The 21,299-nt window shown below is 46.0% G+C and overlaps 1 protein-coding gene across 1 annotated transcript in view; it reads left to right on the top strand.

Annotated features, from left to right (window-relative positions):
- The first annotated feature begins 4,477 nt into the window (after positions 1 to 4,477).
- DPYSL5 (dihydropyrimidinase like 5) overlaps positions 4,478 to 21,299 on the top strand; it is a 175,971-nt gene continuing 159,149 nt past the window's right edge. Inside the window, exon 1 of the mRNA XM_077489106.1 lies at positions 4,478 to 4,595. The gene's annotated coding sequence lies outside the window, so the exon portion shown is untranslated. The remainder of the gene's footprint in view (positions 4,596 to 21,299) is intronic.

The raw sequence follows: 21,299 nt of genomic DNA, 5'->3' as shown, positions 1-21,299 counted from the left end.
CGGCCATTTGAGGAGATCACCAAACTGGTCAGTCGCAGCCATGGCGCCATCAGTGACATGGTACCTTATGCCTTCTTTCTGGAGCGTGCATTGCGTCGTGTCATTGATCAGGCTGTGGAGGAGCAGGAGCGGGAAGATGAGGAAGTCGCAATGCTGGATGAATTCCCAGGGGGGGCTACTCTATCTGAGACAAGTCAACAACAGGAGTCTGATGAGGAGTCAGAGGAGGATGGTGCCGGGGCGGATGAGCAGGAGCAAGAAGAGCATGCTTTAAACCTTTCTGGGATCCCTGTTGTGCGAGGATGGGGAGAGGAGAATGAAGAGGACGACATTATCCTGGATGATGAGCAGGAGCCAGGCCACCACACCGCTTCCACTTTAGTGCAAATGGGGGCCTTCATGCTCCAGTGTTTTAATAGGGACCCCCGTATAAAAAGCATGAGGGTCAAGGACCAGTACTGGGTGGCAACGTACTTAGACCCCCGGTACAAACACAAAATGGCGGAAATGTTACCGCCGTCGCAGAGGGCTGTCAGAATGCAGCACTTCCAGGCCTTGCTTCGAGAAATGCTGCATTCTGCTTTTGCGTGCGCTGGCAGAGGAGCAATTCCCACTCCCAGAGAAGGATTTGCGGGTACCAATCCAACAGCGCCTGCAAGAAGAGGCCGGTTTGAAGATGTGTTGGTGACTTCGGATATGAGGTCATTCTTTCAGCCGACCCATCGACAGGTGTCATCCGGATCCAGCATCAGGGAACGCCTAGACCGTCAGGTGTCCGACTACATTGGGTTAACGGCCGATGTGGACGCTCTGAGGAGTGATGAACCCCTAGACTACTGGGTGGGCAGGCTTGACCTCTGGCCAGAGCTTGCCCAATTTGCAATCGAACTGTTGGCTTGCCCCTCATCCAGTGTCCTGTCCGAAAGGACGTTCAGCGCAGCAGGGGGGATTGTGACCGATAAGCGTACTCGCCTAGCTCACCACAGTGTTAACTACCTCACATTTCTAAAAATGAATGAGGCATGGATCTCGGAGGAATTCAACACATGTGACCAGTAGACCATGTATATGTCTATAAACTATTTTTTTAATCAAGCACACAGACCTTCTTAATTCATTTGGCTCACTTCCTTGACCCAAAAAAGCACACCGTACTATATGCCCCTACCCTCCTCTTTGAAGAGGTTGAGCGGTGTCATATTTCTACTGGGGCTGCTTATGATATCCCTGTGCTGTGCTGACTTCCTCCTGGGGGTTCTTATTATGAAGGGATCACACTATCCCTGTGCTGTGCTGACTTCCTCCTGGGGGTTCTTATTATGAGGGGATCACACCATCCCTGTGCTGTGCTGACTTCCTCCTGGGGCTGCTTACGGTGCTGCTGTCAGTGCTGTATGTCACGGTGCTGCTGTCAGTGCTGTATGTCACGGTGCTGCTGTCAGCGCTGTATGTCACGGTGCTGCTGTCAGCGCTGTATGTCACGGTGCTGCTGTCAGCGCTGTATGTCACGGTGCTGCTGTCAGCGCTGTATGTCACGGTGCTGCTGTCAGCGCTGTATGTCACGGTGCTGCTGTCAGCGCTGTATGTCACGGTGCTGCTGTCAGCGCTGTATGTCACGGTGCTGCTGTCAGCGCTGTATGTCACGGTGCTGCTGTCAGCGCTGTATGTCACGGTGCTGCTGTCAGCGCTGTATGTCACGGTGCTGCTGTCAGCGCTGTATGTCACGGTGCTGCTGTCAGCGCTGTATGTCACGGTGCTGCTGTCAGCGCTGTATGTCACGGTGCTGCTGTCAGTGCTCTGTATTACGGTGCTGCTGTCAGATGCCTCTATCACGGTGCATGTGTCATTCCGGTATGTCACGCTGCTGGTGATCATCTCCTGCACCCTCTTCTTTGCCTACCCTGGTCCCTGACCTTCCCTCTCCTCCATTGCCTTCATTAGCTCCATAGTCCTGAATTGTTAGAACAATTTCCCAAATAAAATAAAAATGCTTGTAGTTATCGATCCCAAATTCACCTCATACATGTATTATGTCATTGTCCAGATGGTGGGACTACGTTTTACCCCCTAATAATTACCACGTGGCCGCAAATTCGACATGAAGGTTTGCAAAGTTCGCCTCCCATTGAAGTCAATGGGGCCCGCGGCGAACGGTCGGTTTCGCGAACGTTTGGGTCCGTTCGCATTTCGCGTTCGCGAAACGTCCCGTCGGAAGTTCGTCCATCACTAGTCATCAGTGCCATCTGTCATCAGTGCCACCTGTCCCCAGTGCCACATATAAGTGCCATCTGTCATCAGTGCCACCTGTCATCAGTGCCACATCAGTGTCACGTGTCATCAGTGCCACATAGGGCCATCTGTCATCAGTGCCACGTGTCATCAGTGCCACATCGTGCCATCTGTCATCAGTGCCATATCAGTGTTACATGTCATCAGTGCCACATATTAGTGCCATCAGTCATCAGTGCCACGTATCAGTGCCATCTGTCATCGGTGCCACCTGTCAGTGTCACGTGCCATCTGTCATCAGTGCCATATCAGTGTCACGTGTCATCAGTGCCACATATTAGTGCCATCAGTGCCATGTATCAGTGCCATCTGTCATCAGTGCCACCTGTCAGTGTCACGTGCCATCTGTTATCAGTGTCACGTGTCATCAATGCCAGGTATCAGTGCCATCTGTCATCAGTGTCACGTGTCATCAGTGCCACGTATTAGTTCCATCTGTCATCAGTGCCACGTATTAGTGCCATGTGTCATCAGTGCCACGTGTCATCAGTGTCACGTATAAGTGCCATCTGTCATCAGTGCCACATATTAGTGCCATCTGTCAGTGTCACGTGTCATCAGTGCCACGTATTAGTGGCATCTGTCATCAGTGCCACGTATCAGTGCCATCTGTCATCAGTGCCACGTCGGTGTCACGTGTCATTGCCCTGGTGCTCCAGGGCCTTCAAAAGTGTAATAGGTAGTCAACAAGTTAGATGTGTAATTTATGCTCCTAGAACAAGTGATGGCGCTCCCTGCATGTTGGGCCTCTCTATGTGGCCAGGCTGTGAAAAAGTCCCACACATGTGGTATTGTAATACTCAGGAGGAGTAGCAAAATTTGTTTTGGGGCATTATTTGTGGTATACACATGCCACGTGAAAGAAATAACCTATTAAAATTACAATTTTGTGGAAAAAATTTAAATAAAATAAAAAATCTTCATTTTGCAGAGAATTGTGGGAAAAAATGACAACATCAAAAAGCTCACCATGCCTCTTACTAAATACCTTGGAATGTCTACTTTCAAAAAAGGGGTCATTTGGAGGGTATTTGTACTTTCCTGACTTGTTCGGGTCACAAGAAGCGAGATAGGCCACCAGTACATCAGATGTGATCAATTTTGTGCGATTCGCACCACAGCTTGTAGACTCTCTAACCTTCACAAAGACCAAATAATATCCACTAATTTGGGTTATTTTTACCAAAGATATGTAGCAGTATAAAATGTGGCCAAAATTTATGAAGAAAAATTACTAATTTGCAAAATGTTATCACAGAAACAAAGAAAAATGTGTTTTTTTTCAAAATTTTCCTTTATTTTTTCATTTATAGCGCAAAAAATAAAAAACCCAGAGGTGATCAAATACCACCAAAAGAAAGCTCTATTTGTGGGAAAAAAAAGGACAAACATTTCATATAGGTACAGTGTTGCATGACTGAGTAATTGTCATTCAAAGAGTGAGAGCACCGAAAGCTAAAAATTGGTCTGGGCAGGAGGAGGGTTTTTAAGTGCCCGGTAGGCAAGTGGTTATTAATAATAATAATAATAATAATAATAATAATAATAATTGATGTCTGTGAAGAGACTGTAGAGTGTAAGCTCCTCTGGTCCAGAGACTGAAGTGACTGGCTCAGTGTTCTCTATACAGCACTGTGGTATATGTCAGAGCTATAGAAGTGTATTATATAACATTAGTCTATGTCTGTGAAGAGACATTAGAGTGTAAGCTCTTGTGGTATTTCCACATACACAGGCTGAGATGTATACACAGGAATGTCTTATTATATCCTCTGGCCTTGCCCTTGTAGACTATGTGTGGTATACAGTAGCAGTGTGGGCACATATATATGGGCACAGCTGGTGTCAGGGTGTGTGGTGGCCCCAGCAGGAACCATGTCTCCCCTCCCCGGGGTGTAACACATGGCTGGGCCTCTCCCTCATTGTCAGGTACCTCAGGGGTCTCCATGGCAACCGGTAAGGCGATTCCCCCCATCCCAGGGATGCGCGGACTCCTCCCAGTCTCGCCAGACGTTCGACGCGGTGCATGCCGGGACACGTAGTCCCGGGGGATGACGATATCATTGGATGTATAGAACCAAAGAACTACTGCCTCTCCTGGCCTATCAGCGTCTCCGGTTTGCGCTCACTCTAGCTTGCTTGTCATCTTCCCGTCGGGCTATTGGGAGAAGCAAATGTCAGTCAGCCGAGAATGCCCGCCCCCCTGTGTCTCTCCCGTTTCAGGGTTCTGTGAGAGGCGCACGCAGAGCCCAGCCCAGCCAGTCAGTGCCAGAGCTGCGGAGCTGCACCGAGCCCAGACACAGCAGGTGAGTGGTACCCACCGCACACAATGCCAGCCGGGATGGTGGGGTGCCCGTTCTTCTATGTGTACCGCCTGTCTCCCCCATTCATTGCAGTCCCTACTGAACTGCCTTCTGTATCGGTCCATGTCAGCGAGCCAATCACCGGCTGTGTGAGGATTGCTGTGTATTCATAGAGATGGGAGCTCCCAGGAACCCCCTGATCACTGCACTCCTCATATCTACATATGCCAGGCTGCTGCATGCTGCCACCATAGTGCCCTAACCCATGCAGTGCCCACACTCTATTATGGGGTAACTTTGTCTATGTGAATGCAGTGTGTAGTGAGGAGATCATTGTGTACTGAGGGCCATGCATGCTGGATGTGTCTTTTCATCACCCCTATGGAGTCACCCCATCAGGGACATCCAGGCAGTCATCAGATCTCAGGGTGCTTCCCATCACTATGCTGACTGTATATGCCAGCCTGCTGCATGCTGCCACCATAGTGCTGCCTAACCCAAGCAGTGCTGGTACCCATTGCTCTATTATGGGGTAACTTTATCTATGTGATGATATCATTATATATTTAGATTTATTCATTGTGTGTTGAGGGTGATGTATGCTGACTGTGTTTTCCCAGTATCCCCCCATTCATTGCTCCACATATCCCTATGGAGCTGTGGTCTCCAAACTGTGGCCCAGGGGCCAGATTCAGCCCGTTGCGTGCCTTTTTTCCCCCAGCCCTTGGGGCACTATTCCACCCACCGACACCAGCGATAGGACAGTATGCCTCCTACTGACACCAGTGATGGGTAACTATTCCTTCCACTGACACCAATGATGGGGCACTATTCCTTCCCCTCACGCTCTATTCTTCCCACTGGTACCAATGATGAGCTCCCTTCCACCCACTCAAATCAATGATGGGGCAGTATTCCCTCCACTAACATTAACAATAGGGACATAATTACTCCCACTGACACCAGCAATAGGGGCACTATTTCTGCCACTGATACCAATGATGGGGCACTATTCCTCCCTCTGACAACAATAATAGGGCACTATTCTTTCCCCTGACACTCTATTCCTCCCACTGGTACCAATGATGGGCTCCCTTCCACCCACTCACATCAATGATGGGCAGTATTCCTCCTACTGACACCAATGATGGGGTAACTATTCCTTCCACTGACACTAATGATGGGGCATTATTCCTCCCACTTGCACTAATGATGGGCACTATTGCTCCCACTGACACCAATGATGGGGCACTATTCCTTCCCCTGAAACTCTATTCCTCCCACTGGTACCAATGATGGACTACTCACATCAATTATGGGGCACTATTCTTCCCACTAACATTAACAATACGGACATAATTACCCAACAATAGGGGCACTATTTCTGCCACTGATACCAATGATGGGGGGCACTATTGCTCCCACTGACACCAATGCTGGGCACTATTGCTCCCACTGACACCAATGATGGGCACTATTCTTCCCACTGACACAAATGATGGGGCACTATTCCTCCCACTGGTACCAATGATGGGCTCCCTTCCACCCACTCACATCAATGATGGGGCACTATTCCTCCCACTAACATTAACAGTAGGGACATAATTACTCCCACTGACACCAACAATAGGGGCGCTATTTCTGCCACTGATACCAATGATGGGGCACTAGTCCTCCTACTGACACCAATGATGGGTAACTATTCCTTCCACTGACACTAATGATGGGGCACCATTCCTCCCACTTGCACTAATGATGGGGCACTATTCCTCCCACTGACACCAATGATGAGGCAATATTCCTTCCCATGACACTCTATTCCTCCCACTGGTACCAATGATGGGCTCCCTTCCACCCACTCACATCAATGATGGGGCAGTATTCCTCCCACTAACATTAACAGTAGGGACATAATTACTGACACCAACAATAGGGGCACGATTCCTCCCACTGACACCAACAATAGGGGCACTATTCCTCCCACTGACACCAACAATAGGGGCACGATTCCTCCCACTGACACCAACAATAGGGGCACTATTGCTCCTGCTGACACCAATGACGGGGCATTATTCCTCCCACTGACCCCAATGACGGAGCACTACTCCTCCCACTGACACTAGGACATTTTCTACTCCCACTGGACACAATGCGGCCCCCCTAATATATCTAAAGGACAGTAAACTGGCCCTTTGTTTAGAATGTTTAGGGGCCCCTGTTATGGAGTGACACCATCAGTGAGATCCAGACAGGCAGTGATCAGATCTCAGCAAAGTCAGGGTGATGTATGCTGGCTTCTTCCCATCACTATCCTGACTGTATATGCCAGGCTGCTGCAAGCTGGCAGTATAGTGCTGCCTAACCCATGCATTGCCAGTGCTCTGCTATTGGATAACTTTGTCTATGTGAATATAGGGGTTGATTTACTAAAGGAAAATAGACTGTGCACTTTGCAAAGCGCAGTTGCACTCTGCAAGAGCAGTTAATCCAGAGCTTAGTAAATGAGAAAAAGTTCTGCTGATTTCCATCATCCAATCATATGCAAGCAAAAGGACAGCATTTTAAATTTTCCTTGCGCGTGATTGGATATTCTTTGCAAGGTGAAGCTTTACCTCATTTACTAAGCTCTGGCGCAACTTTGCAAAGTGTACAGTCTATTTGCCTTTAGTAAATCAACCCAATAAAGTCTAGTGGTGATAGCATTGGGGTTGATTTACTAAAGGAAACTACCCTGTGCACTGTAAATGCACTTGCTCCAGAGCTTAGTAAATGAGGTAAGTTTTCACTTCACTTATCCAATCACATGCAAGTAAAATAAAAATCAGCATTTTTGCTTAGACATGATTGGATGCTAGAAATCAGCAGAGCTTCCCCTCAGACATAGAGTGAATGTACTTGCAGTGCGCAGTAAATTTGCTTTCCCATGTACTGAGGGTGATGCATTCTGGATGTATGCTCCCAGGAACCTCCTGATCCCTGCTGCCTGGAGTCTGGCCCATTCATACTCATCACTAGGAGGTGACACCGTCAGTGTGATCCAGGGAGGGATCAGATCTCTGTAAAGTCAGGGTGACGTATGCTGACTGCTTCCCATCACTATCCTGACTGTAAGTGCCAGGCTGCTGCATTATGGCAGTATGCACACAGGCATCATGCATCACCCTCAATACACAATGAACTAAATCTACATGTACAATGATATGACCACATAGACCAGTGATGGCGAACCTTGGCACCCTAGATGTTTTGGAACTACATTTCCCATGATGCTCTGGCACACTGCAATGTAGTGGAGCATCATGGGAAATGAAACATTTAGGGTGCCAAGGTTCGCCATCACTGACATAGACAAATAAACCCCATGCAGTGCTGGTATTCATTTCTCTATTATGGGTTTATTTGTCTATTTGGTATTATAATTGTACATGTAGATTTAGCCAATTGTGTATTGAGGGTGATGCGTGCTGCCCGTGTGTTCCCAGTATCCCCCTGTAGTCTGACCCATTAGCCCCATGTATAGTCATGACAATGTGTGCTGGCTGCTTCCCATCACTGTCCTAAATGCAATGTGCCAGGCTGCTGCATGCTGGCAGTGTTGTGCCTTGAACCCATTAGGTGCTCTGCTCTTTAGTTGAATACCCTTGATTAAGGGGAATGTAGGGCCTAGTGGAGATAAGATTATACATTGAGATGTAGTTCTATTGTGTATTCCTAGTGATGCATGCTACCTGTGTGCTCCCAGCATCACCCTCTCTGCTGCTACCTGGAGTCTGGCCCATTCATACACATCAGACTCGCATCCCTATGGAGTGACACCATTCATACCTCCCAACTGTCCCTGATTTCAAGGGACTGTCCCTGATTTGGAGCAATGTCCCTCTGTCCCTCATTCCTCCTCACCTGTCCCTCATTTTGGTCTGATCTATATAGTTGTATAAAAAAAATGCACTTTTTATCTATCAAAAAGTGTTTCCCGGTGCTAAACCTTTCATCTGATTTTGAAATTGCTGCATATTTCTGTAAATTCCAAAAGCAAATATAAAATAATAGTGGTGGTAAAAATCACTTGTGGGTTTAATCAATCTTGTGTTTTTGTACAATTCTCCTTTAAGGGGGCGTGGCAAGGGGTGTGTCCTATGCCTGCATACTTTTGCTGATAGGTGTCCCCCATTCCCATTTCCCATTTCAAAAAGTTGGGAGGTATGACCATCAGTGGGATCCAAGGAGGGATCAGATCTCTGTAAAGTCAGGGTGATGTATGCTGGCTGCTTCCCATCACAGTGCTGACTGTAAGTGCCAGGCTTCTGTATTCTGGAATATATTATTGTATATTGTATATATAGTATTGCACTGCCTAACCCCTTTATTGAATAGCTCCATCTATGAGAATGAAGCATTGATCAGTGCTGTGATTAGAACTGTAATTCAGTGATGTGATTTCAGTGGGGTGGATGTTGGCTTTCTCCAAGTGCTGTGCCAGGCTCCTCGGCCTGTGTGTGGTGCCTGCGCACACTATAATTCTCACTCTGTCCTGTATTTCTCAATCTGATTGTATGATCTTCTTAATGGTTGCTACACAAGCTTCGATGCATGATCAGTTTATTTTCCGATCAATTTCACCCGATAGGAATAATCAGTCTATAGTTGACAACCGATTTTATTGATATGCCACACATGGGGGAAGTGAACTACATAAAGACTTGGATGAGTGAGCTTGGGGTGGAGGAACTTGACTGGTCTGCACAGAGTCCTGACCCCAACCCGATAGAACAACTTTGGGATGAATTAGTGGAGAGTGTGAGCCAGGCCTTCTCATCCACATCAGTGCCTGACCTCACAAATGCACTTCTGGAAGAATTGTCAAACATTCCCATAGACACACTCCTGAACCTTGTGGACAGCCTTCCCAGAAGAGTTGAAGCACTGAAGGGCACTGCCAAGGAGGCACTAATATGCAGCACTAATGAGGCGGCACTGAAGGGCACTGCTGAGGAGGCACTAACGTGCAGCACTGATGGGCACTAATGAGGCGGCCTTGAAGGGCACTGATGAGGAGGCACTAATATACAGCACTGAAGGACACTAATGAGGCGGCACTGATGAGGGGGCTTTAATATGGAGCACTGATGGCCACTGATGAAGGGGCACTAATATGCAGCACTGATGAGGCATGGGCTAATGTCAGTATTTATTTTTTATTTTTTCAAATGCACTTCTGGAAGAATGGTCAAACATTCCCATAGACACACTGCTGAACCTTGTGGACAGCCTTCCTAGAAGAGTTGAAACACTGAAGGACACTACTGGGAAGGCACTTATTTGTAGAACTGATGGGCACTAATGAAGCGGCACTGAAGTGCACTGATGAGGAGGCACTAATATGCAGCACTGATGAGGCATTAATGAGGCGGCACAGAAGGGCACTGATGAGGGGGCATTAATATGCAGCACTGATGGGCACTGATGAGGAGGCACTAATATGCAGCACTGATGAGGCATGGGCTAATGTCAGTAGTTTTTTTTTTTTTAAATGCCCTTCTGGAAGAATGGTCAAACAATCCCATAGACACACTGCTGAACCTTGTGGACAGCCTTCCCAGATTTGTTGAAGCACTGAAGGGCACTGCTGGGGAGGCACTTATTTGCAGCACTGATGGGCACTAATGATGCGGCACTGATGAGGCATTAATGAGGCGGCACTGAAGGGCACTGATTAGGAGGCACTAATATGCAGCACTGATGGACACTAATGATGCAGCACTGATGAGGAGGCACTATTATGCAGCACTGATAAGGCATGGGTTATGTCAGTATTTTTTTTTCAAATGCCCTTCTGGAAGAATGGTCACACATTCCCATAGACACACTGCTGAACCTTGTGGACAGCCTTCCCCGATGAGCTGAGGCTGTTATAACTACAAAGGGTGGGCCAACTCAATATTGAACCCTACGGACTTAGACTGAGATGCCATTAAATGTTCATGCGCGTGTAAAGGCAGGCGTCCCAATACTGCTGACAATATAGTGTATTTACGATTGTAACGTTCAGTCGCACCTCTGCTTCCACAATGTGATCTCATAATCTGATCACTCAAAATAGGATCGTATTCACGGACAAAGTATCCCAGTGCTGGCAGTGCCTGCAAAACGATCAATAATTTTCCGCCCTGGCTGATTGACTCACTATGAATGGATCAGATCGTAAATGAATCGATCAGAAGGGAAGGCTGTTTGTTTGTTTGCAGATTTGATTGTATTGATTGAATTGCACATCGATAGAATACAAAATGTGTGACCACAGTTAGATCAACCAACAACTATGTAGTATAAGAGCGGGTTCACACTGAGGCAGCACGACTTGCAGCGTGACTGCCTCAGGCAACCGGGATCCGACTTTAGCGGCGGCTTGTGAAATGACTTCTGTATAGAAGTCAATGCAAGTCGCCCCAAAAGTCGTACAGGAACCTTTTTCTAAGTCGGAGCGACTTGAGTCGCTCCGATTAGAACGGTTCCATTGCATAGAGCAGGACGCGACTTGTCAGGCGGCTAAGTCGCCTGACGGGTCGCCCCTGTGTGAACCGAGCCTTAGGGCCTGCCTGTTTGGATACAGAGTGATTGGATAGATTAGGAAGGTCCCCACGTTTTTGGTAAATTTAAGGTTGATTGCACAATCAGATTGTAGTATGTATAGTGACCCTAAACTCTGCCATAAAATAATAATCTCAGGATCTTGTTGTGTGTACCCCTCCTGTCATACCCCACATTTATAACTATAGACATCCTCCATGTGTACAGCTGAATTGACCAGAAATCACAGTGGTGGTACTCTCCCATCTGATGGGTGACAATAGGAGACAATGGCTGCTGATGTTCTTGAGTCACGTCTCCTCCCCCAGCCTGTGTTTGGACAATGAAGTTCATGGTTGAGTTAATCTCTGTGCTTTTCCCTCCTGCAATTATGTTCCCTGTGTTTGAGTGACAGTCACAAACCAAGGGAGCCCTGACTGGCTCCCCCCTCTCCTGGTCTGAGTGCTGCTGTACAGGAGACTGATACAATGACCGATGCAGGTACTAGCGTTGGATTCAAATCATATTTTAGGCCGGCTTCAGTTTAATGCATTACGCTAATGTGCAGTAAAGGCGTGATTTCCCGCAGGTCAGCACAGCTCATGTCACTTTGTACAGTGTGTTGCAGCACCGTTCCTTTATAATGCTCTTAGCCCTGATTCACATTGCTGCGGCTTCTCATGCGGCTAGCTGCAACATGCGACACAGAAAGTCGCATGGCAAGTCAAAACACATTCATTTTAATGGGTGCTGTCTTAACCAGTTGCTTACTGGGCACTTTAACCCCCTTCCTGCCCAGTCCAATTTTCAGCACTGTCACTCTTTGAATGACAATTGCGCGGTCATACAAATGTGTACCCAAATGACATTTTTAGAATTTTTTCCCTACAAATAGAGCTTTCTTTTGGTGGTATTTAATCACTTGCTGGGTTTTTTATTTTTTTTTGTTAAAAAAACAAAGAGACAGAAAATTTTGAAAAAACAAATCAGTTTCCTATTTTGTTATAAAATTTAGCAAACAGGTACTTTTTCTCCTTCATTGATGGACGCTGATGAGGCTGCACTGAGGGGCACTGTTGGACACTGATAGGCATCACTGGTGGGCACTGAGAGGTGGCACTGATGGGTGGCACTGAGAGGTGACACTGATGGGCGGCAGTGGCACTGAAGGACATTGATAGGTGGAACAGATAGGTGGCACTAATAGGTGGCAGCAATGGGCACTGATGGGTGACACTGATAGGCAGCACTGCTAGGTGGCACTGATGATGTGGCACTGATGGGCACCACTGGTGGACATTGATAGGTGGCATGGCGGGCATTGATTGGTGCCACTGATTGGTGACACTGATATGCACTGGTGGGCCCTGGCAGGCGGCACTGGTGGGCACAGATGATGTGGCTGTGCCTCTTCGGGACCAATGTCCCTTTCCCAGAAGCCGGTGATCACCTTTTTTTTCTGCTTATGCAGTCAGCATAGAAAAAAAAAAAAAAAACATTACCGATCTTCTGCTTACATCACGTGATCAGTTGTCATCTGCTGACAGCTGATCACGTGGTGAGGGGCTGGCATCGGCCTCTTACTCAGATCTGTGAGCAGCCGATTCTCATTGATTGGGTGATCACAGCGCAGCACGCCAGGAGCGTGCAAAGGGGCGGACGTCATATGACAAGGGGCGGACCTACCTGGCAAAGTAGGTCCGCGCTGTAGCCATCATTCGGCTATAGTGCAGATGTGGACGAGTTAAAAGAGAAGTATGTTTTTTTTTGTTCTTTTTTAATCATACTTACCTAGCTAGATGCAGCTTCTGTCCACTGCCATCTCTAAAGGTGAGAACTGAGCGATCAAACACTGCTGATCGCTCAGTTGTCCCCACCGCTCTAAACAGAGAGCCGTGACTGTCAGTCACTGACTCTCTGCTCTGCCCCCCCCCCCCCCCCATACTCACTGGAGTGCTGGGCTGTGGAGGGAGTGACACACTGAGATGCTGAGAGAGGTGCCAGACCAGGCTCCTGGATGGATCTCAACCATATGGTCGCAATCTTTCCACAGTCAGGACACTGTGGTGTCAGCCGACAGCGGGCTTCAGCCTGTTATAGGCTAAAAAACGGGTCATAGGAATGCAGAATGAACTGCACTCCTGTGATCCACAGGAGAAGTCCAGCCAAACAAGCTTTGGCTGGACTTCTCCTTTTAATTGCTGCAACATTGCAGCTAAAAAAAATCCCAAATAGTTCCATCACTGCTTTTCTGCATTTTCCTGGCGACATGCGCGTCATAGACTGCAATATTAAAATCACAAAAGTTGCAAGGAAGTTGATTCTTTGTCTTATCTTTGCGCCTTTGGCTGTGACTTCAGAGGGTTTTGTAAGCTCCGTAATATGTATCACAGTCTGCATTGTTATGATTTGCCAAAGTCACAAAACATAAAAGTCGCATGAAGGTGTCACTGAAGTCTCATCAAGCAGCAATGTAAAGTCGCACAAGTTTGGAGTCACAGCAGTGTGAACCAAGCCGTTATGCACAGCTGCAGCAAGTGCATATGGAACACTCATGCTGTGTATTAGGGTGCTCTGCGTTATAAAAAAAAAAAAAGACTAGGGACTCATTTTTGAGCGTCGCCATACGTTGGCAGCCCATTCGAAATGAACGCAATTGACCCCATACAGTAACAGGCCACAAAGGTCTGAAGCAAGCATACGTGTTTTTGTTTTTAGGAACTGCTGGATTTGGGATCTGTAGGTGAAAAAAATCCCCCAACCTCCCCTTTGCATGGCGCCCCCTGATGCCCGGACCTACCTTGACCATTGCTACTCTGTATGGTTACTAAGTGGTGTTTTTTTTTTCCTAGAATTGCTTTTAAACCTTTTGAATTCATTTTTGCTGCTTTTCCTTTATTTTTATTTTTTTATTTTTTTGGTACTTTTCACAATTTCTTTATACTTGGCTCTGATATCGCAATTTTTTGCCTGGTGTGTTGCCCACCATTAGAGCTCTTAGTGCCGTCTTTGATTTTTCCTGTATGTGTCCGTTTTCATTTGAGCATTAACCCCCTCACTACTAGCATCTTACACAGGGGGGCTGCCCATTCTCTGGTCATTGTTGTGTGCATTCAGAGCAATGCATGCTGGGAATACAATATCCTGCTGGATGCGCTGCCAGAGTCAGGCTGGTTTACTCAGCCTACATTGTGCTTGCCTGTAATAACCCTTTCAGCTCACCAAATGTGAGGACTGTGTTCATACTGTACATTGTGATGTTCAGTTATGGACAGCCTTATCCTGACCACACACATGGAGATTTACAGCCAGCTTTCAAAAGCAAAAATCGAATAGTTATGGGAGCACAAAGCACATTCATTATTTCATGGGTTCAGAATGAGAACCAAACGCATTGATCATTTCAAGGGATCAGTAGGAGCACCAAACGCATTGATCATTTTATCGGCTCAGTATCAGAATCAAATGCATTGATCATTTCAAGGGATCAGTAGGAGCACCAAACGCATTGATCATTTTATCGGCTCAGTATCAGAGCCAAATGCATTGATCATTTCATGGGTTTTGGTAGAAACAACAAACACATTGATCATTTCATGGTTTTGGTAGAAACAACAAACACATTGATTATTTCATGGTTTTGGTAGAAGCACCAAACGCATTGATAAATTCATGGTTTTGGTAGGAGCAATAAACGCATTGATCGCATCATGGTTTTGGTAGGAGCAACAAGCGCATTGATCACTTCATGCTTTCAATGGAAGCACCAAACACATTGATCATTTCATAGTTTTGGTAGAAGCACCAAACGTATTGATCGTTTCATGCATTTGGTAGGAGCATCAAACGCTTTGATTATTTCATGATTTTGGTAGCCAAATGCATTGTTTCATGGTTTTGGTAGAAGCACCAAGCGCATTGATCGCCTCATGGTTTCGATGGAAGCACCAAACGCATTGTTGCTTCTACCAAAACCATGAAACTATCAATGCGTTTGGTGCTCTCATCGAAAGCATGAGGCGATCAATGCGTTTGGTGCTTCTACCAAAACCATGAAAAGATCAATGCGTTTGTTGCTTCTACAAATGCATTGATCATGGTTTTGGTAGAAGCACCAAACATGTTGATCATTTCATTGTTTCGATAGAAGCATCAGACACATTGATCGTTTCATGGTTTTGGTAGAAGCACCAAACGCATTGAATGTTTCATGGTTTTGGTAGAAGCACCAAATGTTAGTGCCACTTGGCAGAGCCAGCAGCATGACACCAATGACTGATGATCTGTAAGGGTGAATTCTAACCTCTAATGTAAGGGGGGGGGGGGGCATTTTTCTCTGATCGCCAATGTAATTTCCCACTAACCCCCAACATATTGGTTATACAAGGGTTCCCCAAACATCTGAAATTTAGCGTGAGAGCTCTTCAGGGCTAAAAAGATTGACACTGTGTGTTAAAAAGTAATGACGCATCATACCTAAGGCTGCATTCACACCTCTGCGTTTTGAATCACGGGCAGATTTGCTGCGAGTCTGCCCACGATTTCAAAGTACTGCAGTAGACAGTTCCAAAAAAGGGGTGAGTACTACAGCCAAAACTGCTTTATTTTTAATACCTATGGGCAGTAATTGGCATTGCACAGAACCCACTCCATCAGTCTACAGCAGGGGTAAGCAACCTGGGGCCCTCTGCTTCTGGGAGTAATTGTAACTGCCAGCCTTGCAATGCCTCATGGGAAGTGTAGTTCCCCAACAGCTGGAGGGCCTCAAGTTGCCTACGCTTGGTCTACAGCACATCTTAGGCTGCATTCACACCTCTATGTTTTGAATTGCGGACAGATTTGCAGCGATTCTGCCTACGATTTCAAAACACCCAGGTGTGAATGACAAATCACAGAACGCACATTTGAGATTGCATTAATTTGAATGGCACCTAAAATCGCAGTGCAGTTCTGCTGCGATTGGCTGCAATTGCATTGCGGAAAGCTTGTCGCCCAAAAAATTACGGAGCTTCTTTTGGGAGACATGCTTCATACGATGCTTTTCAAAGTGCAGTTGCTCCAGAGCTTAGTAAATGAGGTAAAGATTCACTTTGCAACAAATACCCAATCACATGCAAAGAAAAAAAACAAAAAAACATTTTTGCTTGCACATGATTGGATGATGGAAGTCAGCAGAGCTTCCCCTCATTTACCAAGCTCTGAAGCAACTTCACTTGCAAAGTGCACAGTCTATTTGCCTTTAGTAAATCATCCGCTGAGTGTGTGAAAGGAAACTGCTCTTGTAGTTGTTGTGCCTTAGCTAATCTAGCTGTGCGCAAGTCCATGTATTAAAGTGGATGTAAACTCGAATTATTATTTTTTTTTTGATGTCATAATGTAGAGTATAAGATTTCCTATCATTTGAGCCCAGTCTTTCCACAAAGAGTTAATCCAGGTCTGAGCAATCCTCTTTTATTGTTCAGTGAGATAAATCTTGACAAACAGAGAACAACTTTGTCAAATCCTCCCCCTTGCTGTGATTGACAGGTGATTTACATATGTCGTGCACTAGCCTAAGAGACATGCATTATTTTTTAATTCCCTCCAACGCCTTTCTTCAGCAGCTCTGCAGGGATTGGCTGATCCCCACCTCAGCATGATTTGGCATGCTGAAGTCATGTGGGGACTTTTCTGGGTTTTGATTGGATGTTAGTGATCATAGCAGAAGTTCAGTGTAAGAAATACACAAGAGAAAATGCATGTTGGTAAGGGAAGTGTAGAGGTGGGCGGGGAGTCTACTGACACCACGACTCCACCCACTGAGTCCTGGAAAACATTTGACAGATAAGTATACATGCAGGAGGCATGTATATCCTTCTAGATAACCAATATTGCAGTCGTTTAGAAAGGATGAAAGTGGGTTTACATCCACTTTAAGTAAAAAAACAAACAAAAAGAAATTATTTGTAAAAGCAAATATTGTAAAAACAAAAACAAAAAAAAGCATTATAAATCATAAAGAGGTTCAAATAAAAGTTGGCGTAAGATGTTACTTTGTGGGCATGGTGTGACCATGGCTGACTTTGACTTTGAAGCTGATTTATTGATCGCTTGTCTTTGGGGTAACACAACCGTTTTGGGGCAAGTTAACAAACACAAATCTGGTATGTTCGGAAACAATTCACATATTTTTAGACGGGGGGCTCAGGGTGGGGTTATTAGCACATTGATGCTCACTAGTATCCCAAAGTTAAAGGATTCCGGGGAGTGTCCTGAGGCTTCAGGACCTGACAGCGGTTGTCACCCTCCCCAAAGGGAACATCCAATTGTGCGCGCTACTTGGCAACATTTTTAACAGTTCGAAAAACTGGCATATCTGGCCAAAGTGTGTACTTAGCTGCCTTGGTTCTTTGATGGCACTATCATGGCTCGGTGGTGCCAGAAGAGCTAGTTTCATGCTTGTCATTCCAGTTATTTCCAGGCACAAAATTAACTCATCGACTGCTGCTTTATCCATTGGCGATGACCCAGTGTACAGTGCGAGCGTGCCATTGGTTTTATGTCTTTCTCATAATGAACTCGTGATGATATAGCTTAGAGAACCCATCAATGAATCTCTGCCATGAAACAGGTAATTGATTATTGGATTGCACCATATCCTGTGAACTGGCACTGTGTAATTTGGCCTTCCTGTAATTACGACTCCCAGGAGCACACTGTACAGTATTCGTAGAGGTTTGATAGACCTTAGGCTCCATTATTGAACTTGTGTTGCCTCTTTATTATGTTTTTAGAGGGTAGGTGGGATTTAAATTCCTTTAGATCAAGGACATGAGAAGTATTAGTACTGATCTCTACATTGGACTGGCTTAAAGGGTCAGTCCACACAAAACTGATATTTCATGTGATTCTGGGTCAACAAAATGAAGCAGAAAGCCGCTTTATACAAACAGTACCTACGTGTTGGCCCATTAGCGAAAACTACACTCTGCAGCTGAGCTTCCGGCACCAATCTGATTCAACTTCTCTGGCTGGTCAAATAGGGGGTCCCACCACTGGCCGCTGTGGTTCCTCCTGCTGACCCCTATGTCTAATTGTGTCCTGAACTGACTAGGGGTCAGCAGGAGGAACTACAGTTGTCAGACACAGGCATCAAACAGTATTTATGCCAGGAGCCCAGCTACAGAGCAGAATTTTAGCAAATGGACTGATGGATACGTATGTATATAACCATACAGTGCCTTGAAAAAGTATTCATACCCCTTGACATTTTCCACATTTTCTCATGTTACAACCAAAAACATGAATTAATTTTATTGGGATTTTATGTGCTAGATCAACACAAAGTGGCACATAATTGTGAAGTGGAAGGAAAATGATAAATGGTTTTCCAATTTTTTTACAAATAAATATATGACAAGTGTGGTGTGCATTTGTATTTGGCCCCTTTTACTCTGATACCCCTAACTAAAGTCTAGTGAAACCAGTTGCCTTCAGAAGTCACCTAATTAGCAAATAGAGTCCACCTGTGTGTAATTTAAAGCGGAGTTCCACTCGGTTTTGTGTTTATTAACACCCCTTTCACACCAGGGCGTTTTGCAGGCGCTATAGCATTAGAAATAGCGCCTGCAATCCGCCCTAAAGAAGCTGCACCATTGTGTGTAGCGTGAAAGCCCCGAGGGCTTTCACGCTACAGCGGTGCGCTGGCAGGACGTCAGAAAAAAAGTCCTGCCAGCAGCTTCTTTGGAGCGGTGAAGGAGCGGTGTGTTTACTGCTCCTCCACCGCTGCTCCCCATTGAAATCAATGGGTACAGCTCTGTAATACCGCCGGCAAAACGCCGCTATTGCGGCGTATTGCCGGCAGTTTTAACCCTTTTGCGGCCGCTAGTGGGGGGGGTAAAAGCGCCCCGCTAGGGGCCGAAATGCGCTGCAAATCCGCTGCAAATCCGCCGCAAATCCGGCGGTAAAACACCTATAAAAATAGCGGCGTTTTACCACCGACGCAATGGGCGGTGTGGTGTGAAAGGGGTCTTAAAGTCAGCAGCTACAAAAAGTGTAAAAAGACACACAATCACCTGTCCTACAGTCCAGCGATGCGGCCGTCCGAACCCTTGGTTCTCTTCAGCACCGGCATCACAAGTGTGGGCACCCAGCTGTGACAGCTTGCCCATGCCCGAGTCACACTGTGTCTGCTCAATGACTGGGCAATCCTCTGGGACCTGTGAAGTGTCCCAGAAAATTGCAGGGAGGGAGGGGGAGAGGAGAACTTCTGCTGGAGTCTCCTATGCGGGCAGAGCAATAGTGGGAGCTGAGTACCTGTCAAAACTAGGTACACACTCCCCCTCCAAAAAAATGACATGCCAAATATGGCAGGTATGCAGATGAGGAGTCTTTAAAGTGGAAGTTCCACTTTTGGGTGGAACTCTGCTTTAATCTCAGTATAAATATAGCTGTTCTGTGAAGCCCTCAGAATTTTGTTAGAGAACCTTAGTGAACAAACAGCATCATGAAGGCAAAGGAACACAACAATCAGGGTTAGGTTATAAAAAAATATTCCAAGCTTTGAACATCTTACGGAGTACTGTTGAATCCACCATCTGAAAATGGAAAGAGTATGGCACAACTGCAAACCTACCAAGATATGGCCGTCCACCTAAACTGACAGGCCGGGCAAGGAGAACATTAATCAGAGAAGCAGCCAAGAGGCCCATGGTAACTCTGGAGGAGCTGCAGAGATCCACAGCTCAGGTGGGAGAATCTGTCCACAGGACAACTATTAGTTGTGCACTTCACAAATCTGGCCTTTATGGAAGAGTGGCAAGAAGAAAGCCATTGTTGAAAGAAAGCCATAAGAGACCAAAATTGAACTTTTTGGTCTAAAAGCAAAGTGCTATGTTTGGGGGAAGAATAACACTGCACATCACCGTGAACACACCATTTTCTTCAGGAGAGACAGGGAAGCTGGTCAGAGTTGATGGGAAGATGGATGGAGCTAAATACAGAGCAATCTTAGAAGAAAACCTGTTATTCCGTGTACACACGATCGGAATTCTCGCTCTAACTTGGCTTATACATGGTCACACAAAAGTTAGCTGGACTTTTGACTGTCAAGAACGTGGTGATGTGCAACACTACAACGAGCCGAGAAAATGAAGTTCAATGCTTCCGAGCATGCGTCTAATTGTTTCCGAGCATGCGTAGGCATTTTGCGTGTTGGAATTGCTACAGACGATTAGGAATTTCTGATCGAAACTTTTTGAAAAATTGAGAACATGCTCTCAAACTTTTGCTGGCGGAAATTCAGCCAGCAAAATTCTGATGGAGCATACATACGGTCACATTTTCCAGCGATAAGCTCTCATCGGTATTTTCCTGGCCAAATTTCTGATCGTGTGTACACGGCATTAGAGTCTGCAAAAAACTTGAGACTGGGGTGGAGGTTCACCTTCCATCAGGACAACGACCCTAAACATACAGCCAGAGCTACAATGGAATGGTTTAGATCAAAGCATATTCATGTGTTAGGATGGCCCTGTCAAAGTCCAGACCTAAATCCAGTTGAGAATCTGTGGCAAGACTTGAAAATTGCTGTTCACAGATGCTCTTCATACAATCTGACAGAACTTGAGCTATTTTAAAAAGCAGAATGGGCAAAATGTCACTTTCTAGAAAAGCTGGTAGAGACATCCCCAAAAAGACTTGCAGCTGTAATCGCAGAGAAAGGTGGTTCTACAAAGTATTGACTCAGGGGGGCGCTATACAAATGAATGTCATACTTTTCACATGTTTATCTGGAAAACCATTTATCATTTTCCTTCCACTTCAAAATTATGTGCCACTTTGTGTCGGTCTATCACAGTGATGGAGAACCTTGGCACCCCAGATGTTTGATGTTAATGTTGCAGAGTGCCAGAGCATCACGGGAAATGTAGTTCCAAAACATCTGGGGTTCCAAGATTCACCATCACTGGTCTAGAACATAAAATCCCAATAAAATACATTTGGTGTAATGTGACAAAATTTGTAAAATGTCAAGGGGTATGAATACTTTTTCAAGGCACTTTACAACACAGGTCCAGCACCCCAGCATAGCAAGGGCCCATCCATATACCAGGAGCATTGAAAAGTGGAGAAGAGCGCCTGCTTGTGGAGGAGTAAGGA

Source organism: Lithobates pipiens, unplaced genomic scaffold, assembly GCF_037356315.1.
Source record: "Lithobates pipiens isolate NorthernLeopardFrog02 unplaced genomic scaffold, aLitPip1_a1.2 Scaffold_18, whole genome shotgun sequence".
NCBI classification, from domain to species: Eukaryota; Metazoa; Chordata; class Amphibia; order Anura; family Ranidae; genus Lithobates; species Lithobates pipiens.
The sequence above is the reverse complement of the archived record's forward strand: the minus strand, read 5'-3'. Positions and strand labels throughout refer to the sequence as shown.